At 34.5% G+C, this 25,649-nt stretch overlaps 1 protein-coding gene across 11 annotated transcripts in view; it reads right to left on the reverse strand.

Annotated features, from left to right (window-relative positions):
• Positions 1-25,649, reverse strand: part of LOC138943577 (protein artichoke) — a 245,677-nt gene that overhangs the window by 18,923 nt on the left and 201,105 nt on the right. Inside the window, exon 1 of one of the 11 annotated variants that reach the window (XR_011448498.1) lies at positions 15,018-15,637. The exons of the other annotated variants lie outside the window; for them this stretch is intronic. The gene's annotated coding sequence lies outside the window, so the exon portion shown is untranslated. Of the gene's footprint in view, positions 1-15,017; positions 15,638-25,649 lie in introns of those variants that run through there. 11 annotated transcript variants of the gene reach the window in all.

Genomic DNA, 25,649 nt, shown 5'->3' on the forward strand with positions numbered 1-25,649 from the left:
AAGCAGTGGTATCAACGCAGAGTACTTCGTCTCTCCGTCGTGACGATAAATTTCAAACCTCCTAACGCTCGTCGAAAATATATTTCCCTCGTTAACCGCGAAATCGTGGTAACGGTGACGATCGCTTTCTCAACGCGAGCACGTAATGCGGATATAAAGTTGTCGCGGAGTTAATAAGACGTTGGAGATAATGACCCGTGTGTCGGGCGAGAATTTCGTCATGGAATGACTCGGAGCGTTATGTTAAGACGCATTAATGCAGAAACGGCAAACACGCTCCTCGCAAACGCGAAGCCTCGCTTTTCCCACGTGTTTTCGGTATGTTACTCCGAATGCCGTTCTGTTTTGAAACTTTTACCTTTGTGCCTGGGAAATTCGGCTTTGTCGTGGAAAAAAGACTCGTTTCGCATGTGAGTGGTTGTAGTAAAGGTCTATGATGCGACGTAACGTCCGTCTCTGAGATGAGGTCTCTATATGAGCCCACTGTTATTGCAGGAATATGCATTCTCCTGTTTATGCATGGTACACCAGCGAGTACGAAGAATCTAGCTTTATTTCTTAAAGAATATTCTTAGAGAATCTATTTCTCTTTTATTAAAATTACGTGAAAGAATTTATATAATAAATCGGGAAAAATCTTCTTTCTTAATTATGAATTTTTTCTATATTTTTTCGAATATTTCTCTAAAAATAGTCAACATTGGAGGCAATTATATGTAACCGTTTATTTTTTCCAACGATATTTTGCAATAGTTTCTAAATGCTTTTATAAGCAGTGGTATCAACGCAGAGTACTATAATTTAATGGAATATATTTAATAGTTCAAATAAAATATTAAAAATTATCTGTATATTATAATCTTTTTTCAAAATTCGTACTAATGGAGAATTAATTATCTATTAAGCGCTGCTATGAAGGAGAAATTTGTTTGGAATTATTATGATTGGATTTATTTATTTCTACACACGACAATTTCATTGTCGAATATATATTCTGCTTTTCGTTTTCGATAGGGATGTAATTATTTTCTCAAACGCATTATCGCAATAATACACCATAAAAATATTTAATTGGTTAATTAATTTAACCTGATAATAAGCAAATTAGATTATTAATTTATAATGTTATTAATTGTTATAGATTAAATTAGAATTTCATTAAATCGCAATTTTGCATTACATTCGTACGTAGAGCGATATCTCTCTTAAGCGGCTCTCACTCGGATGTCGTCGAGATCAGACACGACGATGTCGCATGAAAATTTGCAGTAGAAAAACGGTAATCTCTACGGCGTTTTACGGCATAGCCCGGCGTTGATGAAACATGAAGATGAAAACATGTTATCGCGAGAGAAATCGGGCGTTTCACGCGACAGACACACGCTTACGGGCGCGCGCATGTTAAAAGCGGCCCTGTCACACGGTTCACGGATTTTTCTGTGTGACTCCTGTTCCGGGAGGGAGAGTTTAAAGGCCAGCCATCCGCGGTGCCGTATTACCGTAGGCCAAGCACTCGGCCTTGAGCGAGCGTTTTTTTAAAAGAGCTTCCACGGGAGCGCTTGACGCGGGATGGCTTGCCGTCGAGATAACTACTGAACCGGGAAACAACCGACAGTGGCAGACACGGCAGAGAGCGCAGTCAGGGCTGCATTTATCGTAACCTAAATCTGAAATGGACGCGACTTTTCGCGACAACTGGTACTGGTTTATTTTTTTTCCCGCCAATATCGTCGGCGTGGAGTATCGTCAAGCGAGGTTCCCGTATTTCGAATCGATCGAAGTCCGTCTCTCGCAAACAAACGAATGGTCGCGTGGGCGAGCGGAAAAAAAAGAGAGATAATCAAACTTCGACTCAATTTGCCGTCGTTCAGGACCGAGGCGGCTGGATTTTCATTTTCGTTGCGACCTTTTCGATGCGAGTATCTGTTAAATGGCAGGACAGGGATTAATTACTTTCCCCTTTGCTGGCGTGTTTCTGACGCCTCGTTGAAGTGAAAATCTACGTTGTTTCTCTATTTCGTTGTTTTTCAAACGCTTTATATTTCAGATTATATGTGCGCAGCTTTTAAATCTAGAAAATGTTCTTTCGCGAATAAAACGTGCTTTCACGTGGAAATTGAATAAAATATGAGAAGATTAGAAATTTGATACTTATGCCTTATATGTCGTGGAAGTAATTTAATTTTCAATTTCAAAAATCGATTATCAAGATATTCGCGTAATTTATACATGTACATTACATTCCTAAATGTATATTTATATATTATATAAAAGAAAACTGAAACTTTTTCTTTCGTGGATATATCATCTCATATATCTCTATTACTTTATCAATAAATATGAATAATGCTCTGTATTAGAAATACAATTGGCCTGCATTTCGAATAAGATGATAGGTATCTATGCGATTAAAGTTTATTAACGCCATGTACATTTCTTGTGCACTTGTGAAAGCGTTCGAGAATATTACCGGTAATAATTTCCACTGTTACACGAGGCATGTATTGTATTTTAGGTGCTAGCGAATTTCCTAATGATAAAGTTTGAATAAACTAATTCTAAAATGGTCAACACTAGAATTTCTTTGTTAATTATCTTTAATCGTGGCAAAATCATAATGATAAATAAAAGCTTCTCAAACAACATTTTTCTAATTCATATTTACGATAATAACGCTCACCATATCGACTTTACTATGAAGATAATGTGAGATCACCCATCTTCCTCTCTTATCTTGCAAATTTTAAATAATTTCACTTGTAGGAGACTCCGAGATACTTATCTATCCTTCTCTCCTATAAATTTTACAACTTGTTGAATTTATCATCGGAATGATGGAATCAAAAATAAAATAGTAAGTAATAAAAATGTCGCTTTTTTAAAACGATCATCTTCTTTCAAAGAAGCTTTATTTCAATTTTACTGTCTCAAATTTATAATATCTATATCGCCACCGAGTATAGTTTCCATATATTACACTTATCTTTGTAAACATTACAGATATTATGTTAGTAAGTATATATGTGTAATATAGATGTATATAGTTAATCCCAGTAACTCGTGTACGATTATATGGCTCGTATTTTGCACTTTCTATTAAAGAATGTCAAAAACTAAAATGTATGTAAGAGGTAAATTCAAGGATATTTTGGTTTCCTTGGGAATTGGAAATTCGTATATTGGTATTGGCTTTTTTTCCTTGCGCCGTAACTCAGTCGAGGTTTGTAATTTCAAACGGGGAGCAGATTGGTTAATCCCCTGGGGGACGGGTGTATTTCGCGTTATTATTTATTTGGCGTGCAGTATACAACTTCTTTGGCCGATAAAACGTTTGAAATAAATATGTGAAACCGATGCAAATCGAAATAAGCGTGAATGGCAGAATAAATAAAATTACATCAACCATCTGTGACTTTATATGTGTGTGCGCGCGCTTTTGTAATAAAATAATTTCAATACATTGTTTCCAATATATATTTTCAAATACATATTTAAGAACTATCTCGAATATGTACGTCAGCTATTCTAAATTTTTTTCTTTTCTATGAAATATATATAATATGTATATATAAATAATCAAATGAAATATATATAAACAATCAAAAATTGAATTTTAGTTTTAATGAAATACATAAGATATAATATTAGGATTCAATCAAGTTTCAAGAATTTCAAATATTTTATATTATTTATTATTGAATTATTGGGAAAAACTCTTTCGCGTAATAAGTAAATTGATCCGTTTAAAAATACGGTATCGCAGATTCGTATTACGGACGAATAGGTCGATGATGCGCGATCAGACTATATGTATATCAATTATACGATGTCCAGAATCGCGTTCACCTTCTTGTCAATTAGTAACTAGATATTAGTATTTAGTAATTAGTAACTAGAGATATCAAAAAATCCGTTTTTTTTTTTCTAATAGAAAGTAAAAAAACAAATTTGGTTTTTTTTATTATTTTTAAATATAATATTATTTTTTTAAATATCTTTTTGTTAATATAATGAAAAAACTAAAATTTTTATAGTTTTTATTTATTCGTTTTTGAAAGTAATTTTAATAAATTAATGAACCTTTCGCGGCATATTACATTTAAAATAGCTATAGTTAGTTCAAATCTAAAAAAATCACAAATAATGACAAATCAACTTGCAATATAATCAATATAAAGATGTTAAAATATAAAAATTTTAAATATGTAAAGAAAAAACATTCTGAAAGAAAACGAGGCTTGATGTTTTTTCCACAAAAAACAACAATCGTATTTTGTCAAAACACATTTTGTTGATTTTTTTCTATTTACATCTCTATACGTAATACTGCCCTATAAGTTATCGCGCGGACCGTATGAACACACACTCTTGCGGCAGCAAGTAAAAATACATTTCGCTATCAATGCCATATGTTTCTCGCAGAAAATGCAAATTTCTATCGCCGCCGTGGCTTTACGCGATCTCCGCATCGCGGAGATACGCACCCGCTACGACGGCGAAGAGTGCGCACTCTGTCCCCAACGTTCGCCGTTGGATTTGATTTATATCCGAGTCACGCACACACACACACACATACGATGCGGGGTGCGCGCTCTATGATTTATACGTGCCGCGGTATGCTGGAAAGTGGCGAAGTCGGGAAAATGTGGATAGAACGCCTTCCCCGACGAGAGACGTGGTCCGGCGGGTCGATTAATTAATTAATTCTGGCGGGAAAAGCACGCGCGCGCGCGCCTTGTAACAATGCGACGGACATGATCCCGACGATGCAGGATGCAGGATGCATCGTGTATTTTCGAAAGATTAAAGCTTCCATCGATGCCACGTATTATCGTATCATCTAAATTCCTGTCAAAAGTATTATTTCCGAAATACGACTCTTTTTTAAACTCTATATAAATTATTCAGAAATAAAATTTTTTACTAATAATTAAACAATATCTTTATTCCATAAAACGTTAATAAAAATCATATAGAATGTATAAAAAATAGAAATTTTTATTTTAAAATACAATTCTCTAAAAATGTTTAATTTGACGAGAATTTCGATAACACAGAGAGAAGTTACCCCAAAAAATTGCATCTGCCAGAATTAGTATTTTGTACTTTCACATTTTTTAATAAATTTTATTTCACAATATCTATATTACTTTATATTTAATACAAAAAAAAAAAAAAAAAAAAAGGCTTATCATATGGAGAATACAATTACAAAGCGATAAGCTGATTTTCAATTAAATATTTGATCTGGTCATTTCTGTTAAAGAGAATATGTTTATGTTTAAAGTTATATCGTTTATGTTTTTTTATTACACATATATGTAGTTTAACGATACTTGTATCAAAGAGATAGAATTTTAATTTCGTCTGACATTTTAATTATTAGGAACACTGAACACATATTGTCATTATTTTTGTTGCAAGGTATAACGAACAATTTGATGGACATATTGTACATATCAAAATATCTAAATATTATTGTTTAATGGTATATATTAATTTTCAATTATTATTTTATGAACTTGATTTGTGTTTGAAAAAGATTTGAAGAAGCATGTTACAAAAATGAAAATTCTTTTTTGTATAGAAAATGATTATACGTTTTTAAAATTTGATCACAGTTTTGTCGCAGTCAATATATCGAAAAAGCTCATAAAATCTACAATTACATCCTGTTAGAAATGAACTTTACGACTGGCAATTCTACAAATCCATAGCGTTAAACATTTATGTTGTTACATAAATTTTCTATTATTTTATCTTATTTCTTTTTTATTATTTTCTATGTTCTTTTAAAGCAAAGGACTGTAAAATAATAGGTTGTACGGAAGAAAGAATTTATTACTACTATGTTTTAGAGTCAATAGCTTTTATTGGAAATATAGAATTCGTGGACCCCAACACTCATCCGACCATTCTCGCATCCGACAATTGAATCTTATCTATTGCTTGGTGTTGACGCGAATTCTCTGGACGCACTATCTCTCTTTCTCTCTCTCTCTCTCTCTCTCTCTCTCTCTCTCTCTCTCTCTCTCTCTCTCTCTCTATCGATTCTCTGCACTTTTTAAAACGGAAAAAGCCCTGTGTTATTATAAATGAATCGATTAAGTTGGAAGAATTTTTTTTAATGATATTTTGTAGAGATACACATATAACAACTTGAACAGCATTTTCCATCTTGAGTATGATTATTTCAAGTACGATTATAAGTAAAATCAGCTTCAGAATAAACTATATTTAGAATATCGTTAAAATTAATATGATAAATTTCTGTATTTTTATTTATGATGTCATGTAATATTTTTTAAATCTAGACTTTAGAGAGTATGCTAAATTTTAGAGGGATTTAAGATTTTTTAAATACATCCGCGCTAATTGATTTGGAAATGTGTACAACTCCATTATATACATATAAAAAATTAATATTGTATGAAGTTGTGTCTGATGAAAGATCGATCTTCTCAATGCCGACAGAAAGAACAACGGAATTTAGCATCCGTCACGCGATACTGGAACACGATACTGAACACATTAGCAAATGTTTAAAACTATATCATTAAATTAAATGATTAAATAAATTCATTACGCATTTCCATTATTTCCGTCATTTAACCAATGCTCTGATTCATTTCCGCAAGTGCCACGTCACGAGAGCGAATCTCGAAATGCTACGGTAAATCGCGATCGAGCCACACGCGGGGATAATGATATTTTAGACTTTTATCGGGATTTGATAAAATTTTTCGCAAAAAATATCTCGCGGAAAAACGCATATGATGAATCACAGTTTAATTATTCAAGTGGAAGGTAAAAAATCGAATAAAATATCCCGCTCAGAACTTAGCTTAGAACTACTAACGATCGATCAAATTTTAATTGATATTATAAATTAAATATGAGAGAGACAAATGTCTCTCCACACATATTCCATTGCGCATAAAGCGTCGAATATTGACGAATCAATCTTAGTATTGTAACTTACGTATTGTGCTTGTGTTACCGCGTTGATTGTGCCTCTTTTAGTCATTGTACGCTTGCACTTTGTGCACGACGCGTACACGATGCGCGCTATTGTTACATCTCAACGTCACTTTAACCAACGAACAATGGCCCCGTTAAAGCTGATGTTCGTTTTCCACTAATTACGGATTGTGTATTGGTACTAGCTCTAAAACAATTCACCAAATCCTGACACTTTAGATTGCATTGTAAGGCACGCTTGATATTGTGTAGCAATACAATTGCAATGCGTTTTCCTTTCTGATGACTAAGTTTGTTTTTAGGCACAATCGATAAAAGATAATGTGCAAAAATATCATCTCGTTAGAAATACGTTCTCGTTAGAATTCAAATTTATATGTTTCATATACAAAAATTTATATAATTGCGCTAATTTTATAAAACTTTAAGAATCAATTATTTGAAATCTTTCAAAAGTATTGTATTAACGTTAAAGCTAAAGTTAAGAAAATAGCTTGAGATAACTCGTTGAATTATTTTTAACGTTATTATCTAGCAGATTGTATCTAGCGGAAAAGCGAGGCTTCGTCGAATGCAGGTTCGACGGGCAAACGCTTTTAATTTGGTTCTCTATCTCTTGGGAACTTTTTATATTCGACCCTGCATATACTTCGTCACTCGAATCCACTGAAACTGATCCTTTGCCACATGTTGACAGAGATTGTAAAATAACACTCCGATAATCCGCAAAAGGGTGTTATCGAATAATCTCATGCAGCGAATGTGTTCAGTTAATATTTTAATCCTATTGTTATTATTTGTAAAATTTCATGTTTAGGCAATATAAATGTATACACGCTGAGTAAGTATTTGATTGTGTGTAATTAAATTCATTCATCAAGAAGAGAATATTTCTTATTTTTCTTATTGAAACTTGTAATTAATTTTTCTTTCGCAAAAAATTAAACATTAAAATTACACATGGATAATAAATATATGTAATGAGGAATTTTCATAAAGTATTCTTTAATTGCAATGGGCGGGGGGAGGACACTATATAATATAAATCATTTCCAGTTAACTCGCCAAAATGATAATACCGAGAATTATCCAACGTATAAGCGTGCGCCTCTATGAATTATAGTTGGTAGCATAAACTACCTGAAGTAACTCCATAAACACCTAACTACTATAATCCAAAATTATCGGTGACATTAAGCCGCAAATAGTTCGGTGTTTTTAGCACATTACTATATTAAATATTTTTCTCAGGATATAAATTATTGCCTACGTTACATATTGAATAATTGATCACTTTTGGAGAAAAGTTAAAAAAAAGTTCTGTTTTTTATCGATAAATTATATTTTTTACTGAACTGTGCGCGCGTACAATGTTTTCCCCCAATGTAACTTCCGCGTTGCATTAACGATGCGGTTGAGTAAAGTAACGATTGTTGCATCGCGAATAGCGTAGTTATTGAGTGCGCGCATAAATGAAAAATATGCGAATAATTTAAACTTTGAATATATAACGCATATACAATATATATGTAGAGTGTACGCGCGGATGGTATGTATTAAATGCTTCTGATCTCTCTCCTATGCGCCTATGTACATACACACACATATAATATATATATATATATATATATATATATATATATATATATATATATATATATATATATAGAGTATTTCTTAAAAACTGATAAGTGCGATTTATAAAAGGAGGATGAAATGTGTATTACACTTTCTTCATATTATCACGTAAGCGGTTTACCGAATGAAGGAAAAACTGTTATGACATTTCCGCGCGTTTTCCGCATGAACGTTTTTATTTACCGCAATCTGTTGTGCCCGAATACACAGAGATTTCACCGCCAACTCTCGCTAACACATGGGAAAAAGATTGAAGATATTTTGCTCGCGATATTAGAGAGATTAGATTTTTACCTCTCACTTCGTTACGCGTCGGCGTCGGAGAGATTGCAACGCGTTCTTATAGGAAATTATTTGGTGGTTGCGGGCTTGATGGTTTAAGGCTTAAATCATGCAATTCTGGCATTTAAATAATGCAATTTCTGGTATTACCTGGGGCTTATAGTCGGCTGAAAATAATATTCGCGTGCGGATAAAATCGCCCGCAGAAACGATACATACGAAACGAAACGGATGTCAGCGTTTTTGCGATTTTTGCATTTACCGTTCTTTTTGCATATAATGTGCTAAAGTGAGATAATACGACGTATTATCAATTCTTTGTTCAAGCGGGGAAATGCAAACGTTCGCGCATACCAGATCGCCTTTTTATCTCCATTTGCGTACCGTATCCTATAATATTGTTTCGCGTGCGTGTTTCCTTCTTTCTTTTATTCGTACGATAATCGCATTATTTTTAAGTATCCTTTTCATTTACGGCGATACTAATAACAAGTCTATAGCTATTCCATTAGTCGTCAAACGAGTCTTCTTTAAAGCACGTCGCAATTTTGTGAACTTGTGGAGTTCTTACTCTGTGATGTTATTAAAAATGTATATATTTCAATAAACTCTTTTCAAATAGATTCAGATCACGATCAAGATATCGATAAAAATAAGTACATTTCGTTATTTAGTTTGCAATCACAAAATGCAAAAAATACATATTATGCTCCTTTGTTATAAAGCCTAATTAAAACCACTTTACTATACTAAAAAGCTAGTCTCAGCGTAAAGAGACGGTCGATCAGATTATAGGCTATACTTTAAGCACCGTCTAAGCAGTAATTTAGCTCGACATCACTTTAAGTTTCGCCAAGCAGAAGAAGTGTAATCAGATTTTAACTCGTGCATCTTACCAGCTATAAGAGCTATTTAAAATTACGTTTTCTTTTCGACAAGAAGCCACCGCTGCGATGCACGTTAATTACCGCGAGATAAGGTGGGAAAACGAATTTTGTTTTTATCATAATGCACTTGTACATTTCGTAGCAATTATCATTCTCTTCACTAATGTAATTAAATATAAACATTAGAAATTAGATTAAAAAGGGGAAAATTTTATATGTAAAATATTCATTATATTTTCGAATCAGATATAAAATATATTGTAATTATTTATGTATTTGTACAAGAAAAAAATGTTGTGGTCGCAGCTATATATTTATTTATAAAAATATGTATTTGTTATTTGTATATAAAATAAATACTTTACGAATAAATGAATAATGAATGAATAATACTACGTACATATTTATTGCGATTATAAATATAAATGTTTTTATAATATTCATATATGGTATATTGCTAATCGATCATAAAGAAATAAGAATTTATAGCATTTATAGCATTTTCTTTCAAAATCAGAGCTTAATAAGTAGAATTCAATACAAGTTGAATTTAAAAGTTGAATGAGTTCTTAATGCTCATGATCGTTTTATTCTTATCCTGCGAGAAAGGAATTCTTTCCATCCAATCAATCTTAAAGAGATTAACTCTTAAGAGAACTTCTTGCCGTTTCCTTGGGGTAATATCCGATTAAGTCATCTCGGTTGTTAATTATAGCAATTTCCAGTTATCAGTTCCCCAAAATATCATTAATTAGTTTAAGTCAAGATATTTGTTCCCAAATTTGTTGGAATATTTTATCAAAAGCAGCTGTTCGAAAGCTTATATTTGTACTATTTAAAATTTTATTTAATATTCCAATTTTTATTATTTCCATTATTTCTATTTGTATTTACTTTGTATTTATCATAATGAATGTTTTTATCATAGTTATAATTTTTCATGTATTTTTTATTTCATTCTGTTCTTATCTATTAATTTATACGATATCCTAAAATTACAAGTAGAGAACCTTCTTGTTCTTGCGGGACTTCAATTAAACGTTAATAATTCGACAACATGTTTACGTATGCCTGACAATAACGCAATATACCTATATGCTTTGCGCTTGTAGACCGACATGCTTCTCTAATAATGTGTATGTACTGGAACCACCTGAATGCTTGCGTATTAATGGAATGTGAGCCATTCGATACCAGTGGATATGTAGTTTGAATTACCATGTTTATATAATATATGTATGCATATGGCACTGATAAACCAAATTTATAATATATAAATCCAAACTATTGTATATAAAGAGAAATAAAATATCACATGACTATAAAATGAAAATTTTTAAAATTCTATAACTTAAATAAAAAAATGTGTCACGGATTTTTTCTCTGTCAGTACCATCAGTTGAACAGATACTGATTATTTAAACAATAAAAGCTATCTATGGAGAATAGAAAATATTTAATTATATTAATACAATATAAATAGTACATCAATAATATAAGGTTAATTTTGTTATAATTTAAGCTCTAAAAATCTCTCTATATTAATATAAGATAATAAATCAATATGTGACAGAGATAAATATTACTCTCGTACTATAATTGTTCAAATTGCGAAATTTTTATTTTCGAAAACTTGTGAATAAAATTTTGATCGCAGCTATATTAATCTGCACGAATAGAGGCGTGTAATATCAGTGAGCATTTGATAAAGAACCTTAATATCTGGCATTAATAATACGATTAAGTGTGTATACGGAGATTATTCGATTTAGATAGCGATGGGTGTCGTTGTCTCAATAAAGAATACTTGATAATAAAATAATAAATACCAGCCACACTTTTACGGAACTAATTTATAGATTAACTCTAGTAATTTTAATCTGATTACAAAATTATACAATATATAAAAGTATAACACTTTCCAAATTTAATTATAATTTTAAGCTCTCATTAATACGATAATAATTTATACACTCTGATAGTGTATACGAGAACAATGGCATTATATCAAGATTTAGTAAATTGTCACAATAACATAATACCGTTCGTAATATGATGCAGAATTAATCACTAATCACGTATTATACGCGATCTTTCGATAGGTATAAATTCGCGGCGGGATAACCGCGTAGCGTTTGAGAATTCATCATTATTCATTTTCGGATCAATAGAAATAATCCTCTTAAGGTTGAACGTAGAGGATCGGACACGTAATGATCTGATCGTGTGCGTACATCCTCGTGCGCTCGTGGAAACTCGTTTTTCGATGCCGATCGGCAAAAGTAACGGCGCGCTGCGTCGAACATATCCTTCAATCATCTCGGTTATTTGAATCACATCCGCGTAATTATCGGCGCATCCACGCGAGCGAGACCGGGAGGCAACGATCGACGATGGCACAGATTGGGGAACGTTTCTGTCGGCGCATAAAGCGTATCGGTTCCGACCGGTCCGTCGCGTCGTTACGGGCAAACATTTTCGATACATCGATCATTGGTTTTTTCATCAACCCCCGCAATCGCCCCGCCACGTACGGTCGTCACGTACCATACCCATCTCTCTGCGTGCGTGTGTATATGTGTAGCTAGACTGCGACCCGACTAAACCCGGCCTGTGCGTGCGTCACATGCTGTCGGTATCGCTAATTGCGCCACCCATTAAGGATCCTCCAATTTGCACAATGCACGCTCGTTACGATTAGTCGGCGTGGCCGACTGTCGGCGTATATTTAAAGTGTCGTATATATACCGGCTCCCCGCCTACCTCTGTATTTACGGAGCTTATTTCCTTCTCCCTTGCGCGACGATGGTCAATCGACGGACACGCGCCGATTAAATGCACTCGACTGCCGAATTCAATTTATCACGCTGTTTCGCGCCGTGACTGATGAATTATTTCTCTACGTCGGCGAACATGTGCTTGTAAAGACACGAGATGATCATTCGTATTCTGTCAGATTTTTACATCGTTTCTTTTTTTTTTCGAATTGCACACCGGGATATCGAGATAAATTATATCTGGGATATTGAAATAACGATATAACATGTTTATTACAAGATTTAAGATCTAATTTTTATTATATTGATTTTTTTACATCGCAGTATATGTGCCCGTGCGTGTATGTTAATCAAATAATTAATATCTATAAATTTTTTCACGATTCAAACATAAATATATTTAATTGCGATTCGTTATCGTTTTTCTAGATTAAAATTATCAATTTGATAGATAAAAATCATAAAATATTTTCGTTTTTATTACTCCAAAGTAACGTCACCGAACATTATTCGAGCATAACTTTTTAATTAAAAATCATCCACTCTCTAAAAATTATAAGAAAGTTCGCGCAAATGGAAAAAAGAACAGGTCGCTAACAAGTCTTAGCGATTGCGAGTCGCCATTGACGCATTTACCGAGTGTTAAAAGTGCGTGCAACGCGCCAAGTATGCGGGTAGAATTAGAACGAGCTGCGTGTCGTTGCTGCCATGCGTTTTAATTATGGCCGTCCAAGTTCGTTCGTCTCGCACGTTTTCGCGTTCGAGTACGGCAACACGCTATTTCGCTCGAGATTATTCCTCCTAATTATTTCAATTGCTCATGCTTACTGAAGGCGAACCATAATTCGATGCAAAGGTGCGTCATGAGAGACTTGATTATCTCTAAAATAAATATTCGCAGATATATCGATTGTATTTCAACGTTTTACTCTTTGAATAATGAATGCCTACGTCGGGAGAAAGCGTTTACCTTAATAAATTAGTTATGTACTGCTAAGGTTACTACTATTCCTTGGAGATCGTGGTAAATAACGGTTTATCGATTCACGTAAACGCGAAAGCTTCCTTAACCAATACAAACTTTAGTAAAGAAGAAACAAATTTATCGGTAGTATTATCGATCGCGAAGGTAGCCAATAAAATACCCATATTAAGTTAGCCCCCCCACCAACGCCAAATTAAATCAAATACATCAAATAATTTAGTGCTAATTATGTGCTAATTAGTTGCCGTAGTCCGAATTTTGTTGCTCAAACCGTTTAGCAGGAATTTACATTCAAAGTGGGAGGTGCTAGCTTGACATTAAGCCAGCCCCCCCCCCCCCCCATAGTGAAAAAAATATATATAAAGCTCGAATCAAAAAATAAAATACACTAGAATTTGTTGCTATTTTGTTGCTCTAAAATAACATAAAAATATTTAAAAAAAATTATATTATTTAATTAATACCACTATATACTCAGTCTCGCCGCGCCGTACCATTCACTTGCGCGAAGTAAAAGTAAATAAAAAAATGTATCGCTCGCATGTATTTGGTACTGAAATAATCTGTGGACAATATACTTTCGAAATATATGAGAAACTGAATTTGTTGCTCGTCTTAAAGTATTAAAAATCGATACTTTGTCGCCGCGGACCCTATACGACGCGCTATTATATTATATAAACTAACTAAAAGAATTTGTTGCTCGCATGTTTTTGGTATTAAAATAATCTGTGGACGATGTATTATCGAAATATATAAGAAACTGAATTTGTTGCTCCTCTTGCTTTTTTAAGAATGACGCGTTAAAGATATATGTTAAGATTACAGAGTGATCAGAGTTAAATAAAATGTAATCGTATTAATGATGATTTCGAATGCTAATAAAATAGTAAAATTAATGCGCTCAACGATTATAATTATGAAATCATCAGTAATCATTAATGACGAATAACAGAAATAATCAAGGCAAACATAATATGGTCAGTTTTAATTCTAAATATTTATATGATTATCAGATTATAAATAATTAATCAAAAACAACTCGATTTTTCAATACCATCGTTTCCGTAAATTAAAAAATAAATTGACATGCATATTGTTAATTTCGTTAATGCACATGTTGGATAATTTTCATTCTCTAAAAATGACGCGTTAAGGATATTAAGATTACAGAGTGATCAGAGTTAAATAAAATGTAATCGTATTAATGATCGAGTTCGAATGCTAATAAAATAATAAAATTAATGCGCTCAACGATTATAATTATGAAATCATTAATAATCATCAATGATGAATAATAGAAATAATCAAGGCAAAGATAATATGGTCAGTTATAATTCTAAATATTTATACATGAGCTATAAATCATTAATAAAAAAACAAAACCCCGATTTTTCAATACTATTGTTTCCATAAATTAAAAATTATATTGACAATTTTAAATGTTTAATAATAAATTCTACTGACCGACCGATGCACCGCCCTTGCATGTCTCACTTCTTTCTGCATCTGGTCATCGCGAGATCCCTTCCGTTTCCGGTTGCTCCCTTCGCTTCAAATTGAGACGAGACAGTCTATCAATTTGTCCACTCGTGCATAATCACTATTCTCATAATCACTATTTCACTCGTAGTCCAAAATCCGCCATATGCAATGACGCGGTAAAATTATTTCCATGCCGATTATAAACACGAAAGAACATATAATCGCGTATTAATAAATGGACGGAGACGATTTTCCGTGATTCTAATCGACATTCCCGATACTCACGACATCCACTTTATACACGGGATAAACTTGTGATGGATAAAAAAAGGCGAGAAATACGCAAAGAATATTTCAATCTCGCACGCTAATGCAATACGACGGTTACTGTAACGGTTACGGACAATTTAGGCAGGTTGAGTAGTAGTAGATGGGGAGGGGGGAACGCGTCGTCGTTCCAGGAAAAGGAGCGAGCGCGTCTCTTCCAAGAAATAAACCGTACGCGAAGAATCCTGCGCGAGATAAATCAAACTAGCTCGAGCGACGCTCTTTTGCGATCTCGATTTATGAAATTGTGAATATAACTCTGAAAAAAGGATTACATTCAAAAACAATATTAAAGAATATTAAAGCAGAAACGTGTCGAACGCGACGCGCTTATATTTTCAACGCAATATTATTATATACGACAGCGAGTAAATTATTTCAGCGCCTAAAAATATGTTAAATAATGTATTCATCGATCGTTGTATCGTATTATAAAGTCGATATACCAAAACTACAAATTACTCTCGATTCGAATATTCGTTCGGATGCGAAATTCATTTTCGATAGATAAAAGATGCGTGGGAAAAATCTTGTCGTTTGCGAGTATATATATATCGAAAGATGCCTTAATCACGATTACACGGGTTAATATATTACACTCGGATAATCGCCTGTTATTCGATACAAGACCCCCCCGACACTCGTTCGTACGCGGATCTCACTTTCGACGGATAAAAAGACGGAGAGCGAGAAACACGGAGCGCGACCGTAATTCGTCTTGAGACTCGCGCTTGTGTGAAGAGACTGACACGATTACGGAAAATTTAGGCTGGACGGGTAGGCGAGGAGAGGGGAGGACCGCGTCGCCGAACGTCTCGGTACAGAAGCGTTCAAAAAAGTTGGTCGTAAACATTCAGATATAAACAAAGAAGCGCGGCTCGAGAGAAAGAGAGAGAGAGAGCTTATATTACAAAATCTCAATCAATTTTCATGGCGAAAAGATAATACAACGAGAATAATCGTTGAATAGAATGTGTAAGATTCGAGGAGGAATATATCTCAAAAGCAGCTCACACACCACATATGAACATTCCTAATAAAATATTCTTATTTAAGAGAAAAAAAAATGTGTTCGGTTAGTCGACAGTTAGTTGACTAACTTTACACGTCAGGTTTAATAATATTCATGGTTGTAAAATTGACCAATCACGGTCATTCGATTCTTGATTGGTGATTGGTTAGTTTTAAAACTATGGATGTTACTGAAATCCAATTAAGGGTGACATGTCAACGTTAATCAATGTCTCTGAAATGCCGCGAGAAACCACGAGTACCAACAGCTAAATGACCCATATTAAGTTAGCCCCCCCACCAACGCCAAATTAAGTCAAATACATAAAATAATTTAGTGCTAATTATGTGCTAATTAGTTGCCGTAGTCCGAATTTTGTTGCTCAAACCGTTTAGCAGGAATTTTAAAGTGGGGGGTGCTGGCTTGACATTAAGCCAGAGCCCCCCCCATAGTGAAAAAAATATATATAAAGCTCGAATCAAAAAATAAAAAACACTAGAATTTGTTGCGTATTCTTAATTTTGTTAATGTACATGTTGGATAATTTTCATTTTTTAAGAATGACGCGTTAAAGATATATGTTAAAATTACAGAGTGATCAGAGTTAAATAAAATGTAATCGCATTAATGATGATTTCGAATGCTAATAAAATAGTAAAATTAATGCGCTCAACGATTATAATTATGAAATCATTAATAATCATCAATGATGAATAATAGAAATAATCAAGGCAAAAATAATATGGTCAGTTTTAATTCTAAATATTTATATGATTATCAGATTATAAATAATTAATCAAAAACAACTCGATTTTTCAATACCATCGTTTCCGTAAATTAAAAAATAAATTGACATGCATATTGTTAATTTCGTTAATGCAAATGTTTGATAATTTTCATTCTCTAAAAATAACGCTAAGGATGTTAAGATTACAGAGTGATCAGAGTTAAATAAAATGTAATCGTATTAATGATGATTTCGAATGCTAATAAAATAGTAAAATTAATGCGCTCAACGATTATAATTATGAAATCATCAGTAATCATCAATGACGAATAATAGAAATAATCAAGGCAAAGATAATATGGTCAGTTATAATTCTAAATATTTATACATGAGCTATAAATCATTAATAAAAAAACAAAAACCCCCGATTTTTCAATACTATTGTTTCCATAAATTAAAAATTATATTGACAATTTTAAATGTTTAATAATAAATTCTACTGACCGACCGATGCACCGCCCTTGCATGTCTCACTTCTTTCTGCATCTGGTCATCGCGAGATCCCTTCCGTTTCCGGTTGCTCCCTTCGCTTCAAATTGAGACGAGACAGTCTATCAATTTGTCCACTCGTGCATAATCACTATTCTCATAATCACTATTTCACTCGTAGTCCAAAATCCGCCATATGCAATGACGCGGTAAAATTATTTCCATGCCGATTATAAACATGAAAGAACATATAATCGCGTATTAATAAATGGACGCAGACGATTTTCCGTGATTCTAATCGACATTCCCGATACTCACGACATCCACTTTATACACGGGATAAACTTGTGATGGATAAAAAAAGGCGAGAAATACGCAAAGAATATTTCAATCTCGCACGCTAATGCAATACGACGGTTACTGTAACGGTTACGGACAATTTAGGCAGGTTGAGTAGTAGTAGATGGGGAGGGGGGAACGCGTCGTCGAATATCCGTTCCAGGAAAAGGAGCGAGCGCGTCTCTTCCAAGAAATAAACCGTACGCGAAGAATCCTGCGCGAGATAAATCAAACTAGCTCGAGCGACGCTCTTTTGCGATCTCGATTTATGAAATTGTGAATATAACTCTGAAAAAAGGATTACATTCGAAAACAATATTAAAGAATATTAAAGCAGAAACGTGTCGAACGCGACGCGCTTATATTTTCAACGCAATATTATTATATACGACAGCGAGTAAATTATTTCAGCGCCTAAAAATATGTTAAATAATGTATTCATCGATCGTTGTATCGTATTATAAAGTCGATATATCAAAACTACAAATTACTCTCGATTCGGATATTTCGAATATTCGTTCGGATGCGAAATTCATTTTCGATAGATAAAAGATGCGTGGGAAAAATCTTGTCGTTTGCGAGTATATATATATATCGAAAGATGCCTTAATCACGATTACACGGGTTAATATATTACACTCGGATAATCGCCTGTTATTCGATACAAGACCCCCCCGACACTCGTTCGTACGCGGATCTCACTTTCGACGGATAAAAAGACGGAGAGCGAGAAACACGGAGCGCGACCGTAATTCGTCTTGAGACTCGCGCTTGTGTGAAGAGACTGACACGATTACGGAAAATTTAGGCTGGACGGGTAGGCGAGGAGAGGGGAGGACCGCGTCGCCGAACGTCTCGGTACAGAAGCGTTCAAAAAAGTTGGTCGTAAACATTCAGATATAAACAAAGAAGCGCGGCTCGAGAGAAAGAGAGAGAGAGAGCTTATATTACAAAATCTCCATCAATTTTCATGGCGAAACGATAATACAACGAGAATAATCGTTGAATAGAATGTGTAAGATTCGAGGAGGAATATATCTGAAAAGCAGCTCACACACCACATATGAACATTCCTAATAAAATATTCTTATTTAAGAGAAAAAAAAAATGTGTTCGGTTAGTCGACTAATTTTACACGTCAGGTTTAATAATATTCATGGTTGTAAAATTGACCAATCACGGTCATTCGATTCTTGATTGGTGATTGGTTAGTTTTAAAACTATGGCCGCGAGAAACCACGAGTACCAACAGCTAAATGAGAAATTTTACAATTGGTGAAGCTTCGCGTCGCGTTTTTCACACGTTTCGTATTTCAATATACTTTAATATTATTTTAAAATATATGATTCTTCTTCAATTATATGTATAATTTCGCCAGAAAATAATCGCGAGATTGCAAAAGTATCTCTCGAGCTTCGTTATCTTATCCTTGTTCGTATCGCGAAGGTTTTTTGGCGCACGATTTTTTTCTCGCAAAAAACTCGCTCGCTCCTGTTCTTGGAAGAGATATTCGACGACATTCCTCTCCCCTCCCCCCACCTATCCGTCCAGCCTAAATTTTCCGTAACGCTCTTCACACAAGCGCGATTATCGAGACGTATTACGGTCGCGTTCCGTATCTCTCGCATCTTTTCATCCATCGAAAGTGAATTTTGGGGGTAACTACCTCTCTCATTCTCATTTTTGTCGGGAATGAACGCACGCGGGCCCTTTGCGCTTTACTCATCCGTAGCGAAAACTCGCGTTTGCTCGCGTGATTAAAGAGCTCATCGCGCGAAAAGTTATCGAAATGCCGCGTGGAAAAATTATCATCTCCTCGAATTAATTATTCAATTCTCATTTCATCGTCTAATGAATTTCAGAATCGTAAAATAATTATTGTAGCGTTGTCTTTTACTATCTCGTGTCTCGCCTTGAAAAACCAAACGGTAATGCGAGAGAAATATTTTTCCTTTAGCTTTCCGGGCGCGTCCGACCGGGTATTTTATTGTCGGTACGTAGCCGCATCGCGCGGAATATCGCGTAAGATACCGCTTCTCGAGAGCAGTTTATTCATCCTGTCGATCCATATACGGCGACGTGACGCGCGTAATGAAATGCTCGGATTGATGTAATAACGCTTGCTTCGACGCGCATTCCGGAAATAGTCTCTTCTCGCTGAAAAGCGCGCGCGCGACTATTCTCTTTTCGCGAAATTCTCCGTTACTTGCATGCGCAGGATAAGCGAGTCGGTGTGAATGGATCGCATGCGTGCCCGATTCATCGGGAATCCGTGAAATATTTTTCGCCGGCGGCTCATAAATATCGCGCATCTCGCGCTCTTACACTCCCTCCTTTTACACGTCGCCGTTCGTCTTCCTGGGCCGAGCGCGGAGACATCGGAATATCGGGACTTAAAACGCGATCGCCCGTCTTTACTCGATTTGTAGAGAGGATGAATCCTGGTGATCTTATCCGCGGATCTCAGGCTCTTTTACGTATCATTGCGGTGGATAAAAGACACATTCTCCGTTACCCCAGAGGCATAAATATCGCGACTATTCGGGATTCTATTTCGGGGGATGTACAATATATACAATATATATATATATATATATATATATATATATATATATATATATATATATATATATAGAGTGTTATCTCTCTCCGTTCATCGTTATCGGACGGAAGAAATCCATCGTCGAAGTGACTCTTCCTTATGCGGCGTCGTTACCCCACCGTAACTACCAGGAGCGCAAAGCACGCGATAATCTAAAGCGCGCAACGCTAATGAGGGTTAAGGTATCGTGTTTTGTGGATCGGTAACTTGAAGTAAACTTCATGAAACGTTGATGAAATTCTCATTATATTGATTAATCAAATATTTTCAATTATTTGGCAAAGTAAGCCGATAGTCGGTTAGAAACTTTATAGAGTATTTTCTCATTTACAATCGCCGATTAAATATTCGCAGGAAAATTAGATATAAATCGGAATTCTATTATTATATAAAGTGGTGTAAAGTGTAACAAAAGTAAAAGGTTTGTACGGCAAAAAAAGCGAACAAAAACTTAAAAAATTCAACGCGAAATTAGAGAAAGAGAAATCACTTTTTAAATCGAAGTTTTTATAGAATTTTGTAAACAAGTAATTAGGGATAATCAGTAAAATTTAATTAAGTAGTACAAATAAAATTATACTGCTTTATAAATATAGTGTGTCTGCTTGCAAAATTCGTTTGCTTTCCATATTCAGCTCATCTACCTGTTACTTTCGTAAATTTGCCGACAATAGAATGTCCCTCTACTGGAAAATATTCCGCGAACTTTCCTTTTGTCATTCTCTTCCTTTTCCCTCTAACTTCACGACTTTATGCACGATGAGTGTTATTTTAAAATTACAATTCGACGCGTATTACCTTAGCTTCGCGAAATCATTTTCCATCCGTTCCGGAAGTTTCTTTCTCTCGCAGCGCGACTCGGAGAACCTTTCCGCGGCCTATCCCATCTGTCGTCTCACCTCTCCATTTTCGCGCGAGTTTCCGGCTTTCCCTTTGCAGCGAGGCGACCGCGTGCAATAGTCGTGTAATGAGGTGCCAGACGGTGCTTCGCGGAGTCGTGTCGTTTATATCGAGACTCGGCAAAGTTTCCGAAAGGAAGGTCGGTGACCGACCGAGGAGTCTTCCCGGATTTCACGGCCGGAAAGAGACGACGACCGGTCTACACTCTTTGTGTTCGTATAATTATAAAAAGAGAACAGGAACGAATGAAAGATCCTTTCCCCCTTGCGAACTTGATCCGCGGCTTTGAATTACGGTCGCGGTGCATTTCTATCGAGATATCGTCCGTCTGCGCAAAGTTTTGAAGAGAGCTACGAGAGAGTTACGTATATATGTACACCTATATAGTTGTATTGTATATGGTATACAGTGGGAGCCGATCGCAAAGTCACGTTTGGCTTTATAGCGGACATGAGCGGAAATCAGAAATATCCCTTTTCAACTCTCAGTACTTCTTTTAACCCTTTGCGCTCAATGTTCCTAGCTCTCTGTCGTAATATTGATGTGCATTGCATTACGAAATTAAATTCGAATTCTTCAACATTTTCTTCAGACTTTTAAATTCGAAAAACAATAATAAAAAAATATGATGGTGTATATTTTTATATGCTTTTTAATGTTTGTATAAAATATAAAATTAATAAATTAATTTTCAGTAAACAATATAAATACAATAATTACAACTAAAAATATATGTATTGCGTTGAGTTATTGCAATCTACAAGAGGCTAAAAAGATTTTAAATGTTTTTACCATAAAATGGATTGCGTGTTTTTTTTTGTTTTTTTTTTTTATTATTATTATTATTATTAAAGCTGTTCGTACTGATTGTAAAAGCGTTTTAATATATGTATATATGTTTACAGTAATAACAATTTCAGTAATAAAAATTTTTGTAATTGCATTATGCAAGAAAATTCTTTGAAAAACAAATAGCAGTAATAATAATGTACAATTTTTCTTGTTAAATAAAAATATATTTGGCATATTTCACGGAATATTATATTATCTATTGATTAATTAATATGAAATTGTAATTCGCACATTTTACAAAAGATAATAATGTTAGCTTTATTGTTTATTCTCGTTATCATTCAAAGGGAATGTGCATTTATTTAATTGAATAACGCGACCATAACATTTACATTGATAAATACCATATATTGTATTATCAAAATTCCACATGAATAAATTTGTATATTTTACAGACGTATATGTTTTACGAAAATGATAGAATATGCGTTTAACGAATATACAGTCAAATCTATAAAAAATAATGCAATTATTCTCAAATTTATTTTTTGAAAACTCAGATGTAGAATGTGAAAGAGACGCGTGCGAAAATATTCTTAAGTTATGCTAAAATGTTCGGCTCCGAGTTTCACTCCGAGTTTATTTAAAGTGAAGACGGTGAAGTATTCCTCGGTGAAATCTAGATACGAAAGTTCACGCTGCAAATGGAAGGAATGTCATGAATTTTAAAAGAACGTGTTACATGTCGTCGATTGTCTGAGAGACGCAACAGATGCCGTCTATCGTCTTCTAGATAAGATTTCAGAGTTTTTAATGATACCAAAAACACTTTTTCGCTAGATATGATTCTATCAATTAATGTGTACGTATTGTATCTCGACCTAATCTAGAGTTTCAAGAGTACAAGAGTTATTTGTTACCTGCAGTGCGCTGATATTTTACCCGGTTCTTTTTTTTCTTCTCGCACAAATTATTAAGTCATCGAATTATTATACGACGACTTTCGCGCTTCGGACTTTCAACAACTCCTAAAAACATTTCTTCGCAGAAGTTTACGAGATAAACTTGCCGATGTAGCCGGACGGAGCCCGTTGATCTCGGTCGAGTTGCGAGAAGGACCGTCGGAACTGACTCCTGGAGTAGCACACGCCGCAGCCACGAACGAGGGCTAATAACCTGGGAAGTTAATTACTGCCGTAAACTGCGAGGAGGATTGTTTGCTTACCCCATCGTGCCGTCGAGGGTAACTGACGTAAGGTAGCTTCGTTAAGCCAAACTCCCGCTTATTTTCGTCGGTCCATCGAAGCAATCGGTATCGTGAAAAACTTACTCGCGGCAAAAATTGACTTAAAGCCGTGTCATCGTGAACCGTCATCCGAAACCTACGCGAAAAATCAAGCACGCATCCGGTAACACGAGCCCGCTTTAATTAGGTGATAGTAGCGCGCGACGGAAATTGGCTCTCGTCACGAAAGGACGTGATTACGAGTGGGCAGCGTTTTTGAGATCGGGGGAAATGATCTTTATACTTGACGCGTTTCATAATTTACATCATGAAACCTTAACTCTATTAATATATTCTTTTAACACATACACTTTTAATATATACGTAGTGTGCCTTTATTTCTGGATTGTAGTATGAACGAAAATCATGCGCACTTTTCATGGAATGCATTAATATATTTATAAATTTGAAATATTTCGGATATTTTTCAATATGTCGTCGCGCAAAATATGTGTGCGCGTGTTAACACAATTTCCGTTAAAAATTTATTACATTGTGAAAAATAGATCTATTTTTCACAACATAAAATGATACTAAATAAATCTTAAAAAATAAGCTGTATCGAATATTGATGTGACTCTACATTTCTATTTCTTTGTAACTTTAATTGAAAATAACGTAATCTATCATCAAATATGCATATATTTAATCAAATTAATCGAATAAAACTAAAGTATCTGCCAATATATCTTTCTAAGGTATACCAGAATATACTAGCGAAAATATTAAATAATGTATTGAGGGACAAAACAAAATTTGATAAATTCAAGAATCAGCGACAGTCAACAGTGGGAGTAACGCCATTAATAAGAATGATGCATCATCTCAGCAAAATTGTCTTTATCGTCCGTCCGGATAATGAATGAATTAAGTTGGCCATAAGCCGTAAAGAAAATTACGTGTATAAATAACATCCGGCGACAAAACTTTACAGCCGCGGTGAGCCGTATGAGAATTCTTGCTGACGGTAATATTTTCCGACCATCTCGCTGCATTCGTAACCGTAAATTATTCCACAAAACGCAAAACGTTTTTGCGGGCTATGTGCTTTAAAGTCCCTGTGCTTTTAATTCGCGGTCAATTTACACGTTGCCGCTTTAGTTTTCCCATCCATATAATTTGCTTGCGATTTCTCTTCGTTTATTTTAATGGTTTTTATTCGGTCGCAATATTATCCGATTTTTATGCGATTAGGATAAAGTATAAGTTTTCTGAAAACAGCTAGACGCGATTATGTAAAATTGCATCTCTATTACTCGGATTTATCCCGTAGATAAGCTTATATTCTCCCTTCCCGCGTTATTGACTCTACAAGAAAGTCTCTGTTTACGTAATGCAGAGAAATGCTTGAGCGGATAAGATATTCATTTTTAGAACATTTAGCATTTACTAATCTCTTTGCTTAACTTTTTTTATACAATGATGACTTTTCATCTTTCGTTTCACTGATATCGATAGATAAAATTATATTTATGTTACGTCAAAAAGATAGATATGCATTTTTTTCATTGAGATCTAACACTAGCATTTTACTTCAAACGCGAACGTTGCAATAGAATATATCAAAGAATCGCAAAGCGCAAGCCGCTTTTCCGAGGTGAATGTTTCCAAGGAATCCGACAGAGTCGAGAATAAGAGCAAACGAGAGTAGAGATATAAAGGACTGCTTCTATCAAGACTTTTTCCATTTATCAGACAATTTTCCAAAGAGACACGTAAAAAGACAGATGGCAGATATATTCATAGCAAGAATTATTATGCAACTTTAGTCGCAAGACCATTCAAGTTTCGTGCGCAACAATGTATGTCATATTCTATATAAAGAAAGCGAAACTTTCTATTTTGATGTACTTTCCGCGATATGAGAATGCGAAAAAATTGTATATTGTAAGACCGTCATAAATAATAATATCATTTTATGGATCGAGACCGCGATCGATTTATGTACGAAAAAGTATTGCTCCGCAACCTCTCGATTTATTTCTCATTTTTCTTTTCGCGAAAATTATTCTCTTGCCGATTGCATCGCTGGTATGATTTTTACCGCATCCTTTATATATTATAACTTTCACTCGAAAAATGATGGCATTTTATTATATTACAGAAAACGAAGTTTACTTCAAAGGATATTGCCATTGAA

This window comes from Polyergus mexicanus, unplaced genomic scaffold (genome assembly GCF_030449975.1).
Source record: "Polyergus mexicanus isolate NDT 795.1 unplaced genomic scaffold, iyPolMexi1.0 SCAF_27, whole genome shotgun sequence".
NCBI lineage: Eukaryota > Metazoa > Arthropoda > Insecta > Hymenoptera > Formicidae > Polyergus > Polyergus mexicanus.